At 32.1% G+C, this 10,790-nt stretch overlaps 1 non-coding gene across 1 annotated transcript; it reads left to right on the plus strand.

Moving 5' to 3' along the window:
* The first annotated feature begins 675 nt into the window (after positions 1 to 675).
* Positions 676 to 782, plus strand: LOC139869863 (small nucleolar RNA R71). The gene has a single exon (XR_011766437.1). It is a non-coding gene; the product is annotated as a small nucleolar RNA R71 (small nucleolar RNA).
* The last annotated feature ends 10,008 nt before the right edge of the window (positions 783 to 10,790 follow it).

The following is a 10,790-nucleotide window of genomic DNA, read 5'->3' on the forward strand; positions in this document are numbered from 1 at the left end:
AATGCTTGAGCATTTTGTTCATTGGTTTGTTTCTGAGATGTGAAAAACTGAGTTTGAGATTCAACTAGCTTCGACATCATATCTTCTAAATTTGGCTTTTTATCATCGGTTTGTGGTGGTTTGTTTTGAAAAATAGGTCTTTACTGGTTGTAAGTATTATTGGATACTTGTTGATTACTAGGACCTTGTTGATTGTTGTATGGAACATTTCGGTTATAATTCTGGTTTTGATTGTAGATTGGTCTTGGCGGTTGATAATTATTCTGATAATTATTTTCAGGCATTTGGTTTATGTATGAAACATTCTCTCTTTGTTCCATTGTTAGTTCAATACTGAGACAATCTTTTGTCAAATGTGGTCCTCCACACTGCTCACAACTAATTCTTATTGAGTGAATATCTTTAGTCATCTTTTCCATTCGTCTCTCGACAGCATCTATCTTTGCAAAAATGGAATCGAAGTCATGGCTAGAATCGGCTCTAGCTGCTTTAGATGATCTAACGATATCTTTTTCTTGGTGCCACTCATGTGAGTGGGAAGCAGTGTTATCAATAATTTTGTAAGCATCAGTTGCTGTTTTTTTCATAATGGAACCACCAGATGCTATATCGATGTCTTTCCTTGTAGTGATGTCGCATCTTTGGTAGAATATTTGTACTATTTGACAAGTGTCTAAACCATGTTGCGGATATCCTCTTAATAACTTTCCAAATCTTTTCCATGCCTCATATAGAGTTTCATTTGGCTTCTGTGTGAACGTAACAATTTCTCCTTGAAGTCTCACGGCTTTAGATGCCGGAAAGAATTGTTTAAGAAATTTTTCAACTAAAACATCCCATGTATCAATCGCCCCTTCAGGTAACGATTCCAACCAATCTTTGGCTTCTCCCTTTAAAGTCCAGGGAAATAACATGAGATATATCTGTTCATCCTCCACTTCTCTTAATTTAAATAGAGTACAGATCCTATTAAAGGTTCAAAGATGTTCATTTGGATCTTCCTTCGGCGCACCACTAAATTGGCATTGATTAGTTATCATGTGTAGGATTTGTCCTTTGATTTTAAAATCTGGCGCATTAATGTCTGGTTGAGTAATTGCGTGACCTTGGCCAGTGCGTTTAGCTCTCATTCGGTCTTCCATACTTAGAGGTTCCAGATTCTCCATGATTGAATTTGTTGAATCTGAATCACTAGAGGATTCTGATTTAATAGTTGGTTCCTCAACAATCTCTGTTTGAATGATTGGTGGTTCCGGAGGAAAGATTAATGGTTCAGGATCTCGAAATCGTCCCTGAATATACTCCGGATTCTCAATTGTGAGGTCGGGTTCAAAAAATGGATTATCGGAAATTTTAATTGGAGTACTTGGTCGATTGGATGACGATTCTAAAGAAAAATCAACGGCGACAATATTTGCTAGATGTCTTGATCTGGTTACAGGTGGTGAACGTACAAAAGGTGGTGAACGTTTTGCTCGGTGCATTCACTGAATATCCTATTAGTTATAAAAAATAAAAATTATTTAAGTTATCAAATTAATAGACTTTTCTGCTTTTGCCCACGTTTCGAATAGCCAATAGATGTAGCAGGGAGCCAGAACCCTTTAAATCGGAAGCTCACAACTCAGCCACTAACAAATCTAACTATTACAACGAAGCATAAAATTTGGATGTCTATCAATTTAACCGCTTAAAATAATTTTTCGTTGAAATTTAAAGAAATTTTAGAGAAGAAATAGAAAAAATCTAAGTCCTAAAAACTAGAATGTCGAGAAATAAGAAAGAAAAAAGAACGCGTCGAAAAACGTCGAAAAATAAAAGGCTGAAAAATAATAGGCGTCGAAAAATAAAAATAAAAAAGTAGCGCGTCGAAACTTAAAAGGGAACTAAAAACTAAGAATTAAAAGTTACGTCTAAAAATATTAAAGCTTAGAGAAATACTATATCCAAAACGGCAAAAACTTAAAAAGGTACTAAAATATAAAAATAGCGTCGCAAAATTCTAAAGCACCTAAATTTTAGTCTAAAGAAAAAGCACTTAAGGAATTTTACGGCAAAGCCTAAAAATCTAGAAATAAAAATAACTATGACAAAAACTATGACTTAAAATTAATATGAGCGAAAAATATAAATATTATGCTAAAATAAATTAAAAGTTACAAAATATAAAAATAATCTTAAAATTGTAAAAAGTACAATTTTTATAAAAATATTATTTTTATATTTTTATTTTATAAAAGTATTAATTTATATATATTAATTAAAATAATTAAACTAAGAATACAAATTAATAATAAAAACTAAACTAATAATTAAAAACTAAACCCTAATTAGGGTTATAATAATAATAATTATTAATTAATTAAAACCCTAAACTGGTCGGACTATGTTACTAGACCAGTCAAATCACCTCATGCGATCGAATGAGGTGTTAGTTGATTTTTCATGCGGTCACATGATCTGCAAATTCGGGCCAGACTTTGGGCTGCTACAGTGATCGGGCCGAGTGGTTTACTATTTTTTTTTTCTGTTTTAAATATATATATAATATTTATATAACTTATATAAAAATTTAATTTTAAAAACTAAAATAAAAATAAAGAAACTTTATAATTTTATATATATATAAAAAACTATTAAAAATATATAAATATTTTGTTTTTCTTTTCTTTTTATATTTTCGTATATTTAAAACGTATTTTTACAAAAGCGTATTTTTATAAAAGTAAACTAAAAATTAATAATTTTTTTTTATATAGCGTTTCGCTTCCGGCGTTTAAGCTTTCCCCGGCAGCGGCGCCAAAAATACTTGATGTGTGTGAGGTGTACTAGGAAATAGTATTATTTTTTACAACGAAATACTATTAAATACGATACAATTTTACACAAGATATTTATTTATTTATAGAATGGATATACCTAAACCTTGCTACAACACTTATAGGCAGTGTACCTAATCGTACAGTAGTGTAGTTTTTAGTAAGTCCGGTTCGTTCCACAAGGAGACTTTTAAACAAGCTTAACGCTATATTAGTTTTAACTTATAATTGTAAAAATACAAAAATATATATAAGTAGTAGTATTATTATTGAAAGGACCCGTCCAAATCCATCCGGACAAAGTCCATATCGATTATAAACGATTCACAACAGTTGATTACATCGCGAGGTACTTGACCTCTATATGGTACATTTTACAAACATTGCATTCGTTTTTGAAAAGACAATCTTTCATTACATCGACAGTTGACAGGCATGTAAAGCATTTCATAATATATCCAAATATAATTGATTTAATAATAATCTTGATGAACTCAACGACTCGAATGCAACATCTTTTGAAATATGTCATGAATGACTCCAAGTAATATCTCTAATATGAGTAAATGTACAGCGAAAGATTTCTTTCGTACCTGAGAATAAACATGCTTTAAAGTGTCAACCAAAAGGTTGGTGAGTTCATTAGTTTATCATAAAGAATCATTTCATAATTTTAATAGCCCACAAGATTTCATACTTCCATTTCTCATAATCATACGTCCCATGCATAGAGACAAAAATATCATTCATATGGATTGAACACCTGGTAACCGACATTAACAATATGCATATAAGAATATCCCCATCATTCCGGGATCCTCCTTCGGACATGATATAAATTTCGAAGTACTAAAGCATCCGGTACTTTGGATGGGGCTTGTTGGGCCCGATAGATCTATCTTTAGGATTCGCGTCAATTAGGGTGTCTGTTCCCTAATTCTTAGATTACCAGACTATATAGGGGCATATTCGGTTTAATAATCCAACCATAGAATGTAGTTTCATTTACTTGTGTCTATTTCGTAAAACAGTTATAAAAGCAGCGCATGTATTCTCAGTCCCAAAAATATATATTGCAAAAGCATTTAAAAAGGGAATAATGAAACTCACAATCCAATATTTTGTAGTAAAGATATTCATACGACGAAACTGAACAATGCAGGGTTGGCCTCAGGTTCACGAACCTCAAAGATGTAGCCCTTAAGAAAAATGCCCAAGTCCGGGATTGAACCCGCGACGTCCCGCTAACTCGATAACATCTTTAACCATTACTCCATTTATGACTTCCTAAAATAATACGGTTCCAAATTGTTTTAACCCACAATTCAGTTTTCTTTTTAAAGAACCCATTTACTTATTCATCATCTATTAACTATAATCATCATCACATCCATGATCATCATCACGATGATCATCATTATCCTTCTTACCTATACATTCTCGATCCATTAATTAAATGACGAACCCAACAAGAACTAGTTCATAAGCCTACTTAACCAAGACAAACCCATTTATCTTCATCATCATATTTCGATCCAACTAGCATCTATCTATATCATTATCAATCTTCATCCTAAATATAATTCATTTCGTGGCAATTCATCACCATCATAATACACCCGTATCATCATCATTTTCATAATCTAATCTTGACCCTCATGATATTGTTCATCATTTAAGTACGACCTAAGCCTACTTGAATTTTACGATATCTTTAAACGATTATCAGTCAAGGTTTTTGAGTAATATAATAGACAAACAAAAAAAATTGTTCCATCTTATGGAGTTTCACGTAAATGCATGAACCAATATTTGCTCTACTAATAATCGATCATCCCCACCACTAAATAAAATGACCCATTGTCGGCACTTTTAACTCTTCATTTGAAATGGAATATAATTTGAGGTGGGTCATATTTTGATAATTGCTTGTCGTCCAAAACACAAGATTAATACCCACCATATAGTATTACTTGATATATTACTAGCAAGTGGGTTTTACAAAAGCAAAACAAGATGGCAGTTTGTAAGAGGAATAGAAAATAGTTCAACTATAGCAGTAGGTTTAATGGTTTCTTTTTGGCTATTTTGGTTTTAGAGTTTGACGACCAATCCTAATTAAATAGTTCGAGGTTCTTTTACGAGGATGGTTTGGGTTGCTTACGAATAGAAAAGCAGAAAGACTTCAAGGGTGAGGTGTAGTAAATTATTCGTGGTTTACGGCTGTGGTGACGGAGGGTGATAATGTGGCGGTTTTTATGTAGCATCGAGACAAGATCATAATGCGAAAGAAAAACAGCTGTATAGTTTAACCTGAGTACCCAATTGAAACTAAGAACCGGCTGGATGAAGATGCAATATACACCGTATCCTCGAGTTACAATATATACGGATGTTTGTGTATTTGATGAAAACCCTAACAGATAGAAGTAGTAGCAATGAATAATGATGGTTACATGATTGGTTGTCTATGATTGAAGCTAAATAGTAAGTAGAAGAAGAGTTAAGTTAGTGATGGTGGTAGTAGTTTATGGCGTTTTGATGGTGATGGTGGCGATTTGAGCTTGAACAGGAAACAGAAAGTTTAAGCAGTAGCAAAAGATGGCACGTGACAATTTGACGATCGGTGGTGTTTGTTTTGATGGTTTAATGGTTTGTGAGTGGTCTTCGACCATCGAATAAACAACAGAAAAAAAAAACAATAATCGAAGGGAGGTTATTTGGGTGGTTTTGTTTGAGGATGGATGTTGTGGAGTCAGTTATGTGTAATATGACTATGTATGAGTATAATATATAGGTATAAGATTCTTTGTTAAAAGGAAAAAGGAAAATAGTAACCAAAAAGATACTCCGTAATATCTCAATTATACTGTAGGAAATAGGAAGAAGATATTAATAAAGATGGTGGTGTCTTTTCTAATCTATCACACAGAACATGTATGTTTATGTATATATTTATAATATAGAGGATAGTTAGATATAATATATATAGGAGGTAGTGGATGAATCCTACCAAAAAAACAATAAATCAAATACACTGTGCCAAATTGGTAATTGACAGAAAGTGATATGAATTCAATACTAATCATTAATTAATAATAATAACATACTAATAATTATAATAATATTTACAAATATAAACGTGTTTTAAATTTAGCCATCGTCTACTATTTCATTCACGGACTGATATATCGTACCCCGTTATTTACTAAGTGGCGAATAAAAGTGTTCATAAAAATCCTATATTTTCACAGTAATTATTTATATTTATTTTGGTCATTATGGTATAAAATTTTCTCATTAATTATGAAATAAAAATTACATTAATTATTCACTCCCAATCCCAAGTAAAATATAAAAAGTTCTAAAATTTAATAAACAGTTCCTAAATACATTTTTAATAAGTCTATAATTTATAGAACTCATTTTCGGATCACCATTTATTTTAAAATCATTTAAGTTTGAATTTAGTTCGCTTAATATCAATCGGAACATCAAACGAGTATTATAATCATTTAATATTTATTTTTACTATACTTTATATATATAGTTATGTTGTAAATAATAATTATTATAATATTCTATTTTTATTTTATTTTACCTAATTTGTTTTAATAACAACATATAATGTTTCGAATTATATTTCCAATTATTATTTATTATATATAGATATTCACACATAACTATTTACAAATAGTGGTTCGTGAAACGTTGAGAGCAGTCGAAGGTCAATTGAATATATGAACATCATTTCAAAAATATTTTCTAGACTCAATATTATATACTTTGCTTATCGTATCGAAATCATATGAAGATTAAGTTTAAATTTAGTCGGAAATTCCCGGGTCGTCACAGTACCTACCCGTTAAAGAAATTTCGTCCCGAAATTTGAGTGAGGTCGTCATGGCTCACTATAAAAATGTTTTCATGATGAATATGTGTTGATAAATAGGGTTTTATCATTATTGAATAATACAGATAAAATAATTTGATTATTCGAAGAGCACGAATGAAACTATCAAGAGAGAGGTCCCAACGGGCATCGTCCACCTTCGCCCAAAAACTTGCCCAAATTTTTAGCCGTTAGTAACAAAAAAAAAAATTCCAACGGCTATCCCAACGGTCATTTTTACACTATAAAAACACCAACCATATACTTCATTTTAAACACTCAAACATATATTTCTTTTATATTTCCCCCTTTCTCAAAAATCAAAATTAAACACTCCCAAACTGTAAAATGTTAACACTTCCCCCAATGATTGTTTCATTCGATGTTCATTACGGAGGTGATTTCCGTAATCAAATGAAGGAATATAAGTGGGGCGACAGTATTTCGTTTGAAGATATCGACATTCGTGATGTTGGTTTACAAGACTTGCTATCCTTTCTGAAGAAAAAAGTTCCGTGTGAATTCACGTCTGTGTTCTTTTATAAAGACGATTATGATGCGGATTGTAGGGCAAGTTTTCTGTGTACCGATGATCAATGGTACTTTATAAAAGATACCATTGAAGATCGCGGTAAACGCATTTCTTTGTATGCGGTTCTTGAAGATGAAGAGATGTTGGGTTATCGTTACCTCGATGAATCAGCTGAAGCAGCAGTTGAGGCATCAAGAGAAATACCGATGTCTCCAGAGTACCTTACGGATGGTGAAATTACTGGTGAACGCTACTTTGCAGATGACAATTGATGACGACGATTAGTTTGATTATAATCTTTTATTTTTTTTTAATTGTCGTGATGTTTTAATTTCTAATTATTGTAATCTCAGTGTTGTTGTCGAGTTTTATATCTTCCTTTATGTTTCGGAGCTCTTCGTCTTTTTAATCTCCTCCCGATCTCTAGAAAAACGAGTAATAATTTAGAATTTGTAAGTATGGAGTTTCGGATGAATTTAATGTTATAATCAAGAAAGAACGTAATAGCACGATTTGATTCGTCAGATTACCAGAATCATTGAGAATAGAGCTATCAAGAATATACTTTCTTGATATGTTCAGAAATTAATTAGAATCAAAGAGTTATGTAACATGACACATGATGGTGGTATGATCTACTGTGAACCATCATGTCCCATTAGAACTCAGCATGACTTACTGTAATATAATCACGTTGATCAAGTGTCATTATATTATACTAACTCATGCATCAGTTCCCAACATTACTTCAAAAACATTCATATTTTAAGCTCGAAAGTTTACAGAATATAGAAACTAACAGTTTCTATATGATGTAACACTGATAACATGAAGAGATTATTGATTTCAGATAAGAATAGTTATAAAATTATCTTCAGAAATATTGAAGATATTTATAATAAAAGATACGATGATATCTTGGAATATCTATGATCGGAGGATGAGGAAGAATATCGTCCACAAGCGTTTAGAGTAAGGAGCAAGACATTTGCTAAAGGCTTCAGCAGGCATTGAATCATTTGGATTCTTTGAAGTCAAACTTATTCTTTGTGACTTGTCCACGGTTTCCTTCATAGTTTCGCATAATCTGCTTTTCAGTACTAAATTTTCTATTGAGTGTTTTCGATACTCCATTCTTTATCATCAAGACTTCCGACGATTAGGGTCGTTTACAGTTGTCTATGATTTCTGCTGCTTCATTCAGCTTTTTCAACATTCAAAGTATTTGATTTGTAGACTGAGTGCTTTTAAGGATTTCAGATGAGAGATCATAATTCTAAGAGATAAATGTTATATGTTTACATATAACTGTTGATGTGGAAGCGTTGCGAGGCTCACAATACAGATTTGCTGATTCTCGGTAATTGGTATGGCAATTCTCGTTACCAGATGTGGATGAGAATGTGATGAGACTTAAATAGATAAATGTAGTGATTTGCCTGAGGGATTTAAACCAAGGAGCAACGAGATTACAGGTATGTCTGCTGGTAATATGGTAGAATATAAAAGAATTCTCCGATATCAAAAGGGTAATCAGGATTTATAGTAAGGCTACTTCGAATGAAAAGTCGAAGTTGATTTGTTGGAGCTGTGACAAAATTGGCTACTTTGAAAAGAGATCGCAAAGTTATTTTCGGTAATAACAATGCCGAAGGAATTAGCACAGCTATGTTTTAAACGTTTACTCAGGTTCCGTGATTTTTCAGGTGCATAGTTATATACATTAATCTTTTCTTCTATGGATGAAGTGTGGTTGGTTCATCCTCTTGATTGAGGTGTTTTCAAGAATCACGAAAGGTTTGAACGCAGATTGTAATCATTAAGATACAAATGGAATTTAAGATGAAATCAAGTGGCAAACTTGAAGAATTATTTAGTTTCATATATTATAATCAATATTTTAATTCATTTTAATTGTCCAATGTTATTAGTCCATAGTTGACAGTCCAATAATTCATATATAATTTAATATGTAATATTCGAATTAATTAATACGTATCGTGACCCGTGTACATGTCTCAGACTCGATCACAACTCAAAGTATATATATTATTATAGAATCAACCTCAATCCTGTATAGAGAACTCGATCATTACTGCATATAGAGTGTCTATGGTGATTCCAAATAATATATATAGATGTGTCGATATGATATGTCAAAACTTTATATACGTGTCCCGATATTTAAAGTGCGTAAAATAAATACAGAAATTAAATGACGATAAATAAAATGCGTAAAGTAAATAACAAAAATTAAATAACGATAAATAAAATTGCGAGAATTAAAATTGCGATAAAATAAATTGCGATAAATAAAATGTAATATGGAATTAACAGTTAGCTAGGAACAGTTAGCTAGGATTTTGTTAGCGTGGTTTCTTAACAAAATTTCATATTGTCAATTAGTCTGTTTCTAATCAATTTTTATTGTGTCCATTATTTCTTCATTATGCCACTTGTTGGATTCTGATAGATCAAAATCCAAATATGAAATTGAATTTGAATGAAAATAGTTATTCTTTGGTGAACGGATACGTAAATCGGTGGTTGTAAATAGGATAGTAAATGATCGTTGAATCAATTCTGAAGAATGTACAGTGTAACTTATTAATGTGAAATCTAAATACTCCTCGGGTATTACCTACCCGTTAAAATATTTTCACCATTAACAGTTTGTACAAAAGAATTTTTAATTACAATCTTTATGAAAACATATATACGTATATATTTTCTTCAGATGTAATCATGAATTTAATGAGTTAATGTGATATTGATCTCATTTGGTTTATCATTAGAACAAGAATATGTAATTTCTAAAACATTAGAGATTACATAATCGCCATGTCGAACGAAAATAAAATAGATAGAACGATACGTAGAACGATGATTATACTTGAGGTATAGAATGAGATGTCGAAGCTGGTGATGCGGATGTTGTTGTTGGTGGTACTAGTGTTGTTGGTGCTAAGGTTGGTGACGTGACTGGTGTTGGTGATACTGCTGGTGTTTGCAAACTGTGTACCGTGCTCTCTAAAGTTAACACTCGAGCTCGGAGTTCTTTAACTTCTTCTACTAACCCTGGTTTATTATCAATGTGAGGTAGAGATTGGATATCTTTTCTAGTTCCATTAATGGTAGTCTCAAGACGAAAAATTCTGGCAAAAAGGGTATAAACGGTGTTGCGAACAGGTTCACCAGTGAGCGGGTCGAGTACTCCAAGGTTAGGTGGTAGATTCGATTCATGATATGGAGTACCTTCTTCCCTTCTCCATAGGGTGAGTATGTCGCGAACCCACCCCCATTTTCTCCAGTAGTCACGATAGTTGATTGATTGATGTGCTCCTGTCACGCTGTCTTCGGAGTCAGAGGAATTTGGTCGATTCGTAGAGGCCATCTTACGCGATCTCAGGAAAGATTTTTGATATGAAGAGTTTAGTGATAGTAATTGATAGTTGGATGGTATTCTCAATGCATAATTTACATAGATATATATAGTACCAGGATCCCTTAAATTGAGGAGAAATTTACGAGAGATATATCAGGCAAG

Source organism: Rutidosis leptorrhynchoides, chromosome 9 (genome assembly GCF_046630445.1).
Source record: "Rutidosis leptorrhynchoides isolate AG116_Rl617_1_P2 chromosome 9, CSIRO_AGI_Rlap_v1, whole genome shotgun sequence".
NCBI lineage: Eukaryota > Viridiplantae > Streptophyta > Magnoliopsida > Asterales > Asteraceae > Rutidosis > Rutidosis leptorrhynchoides.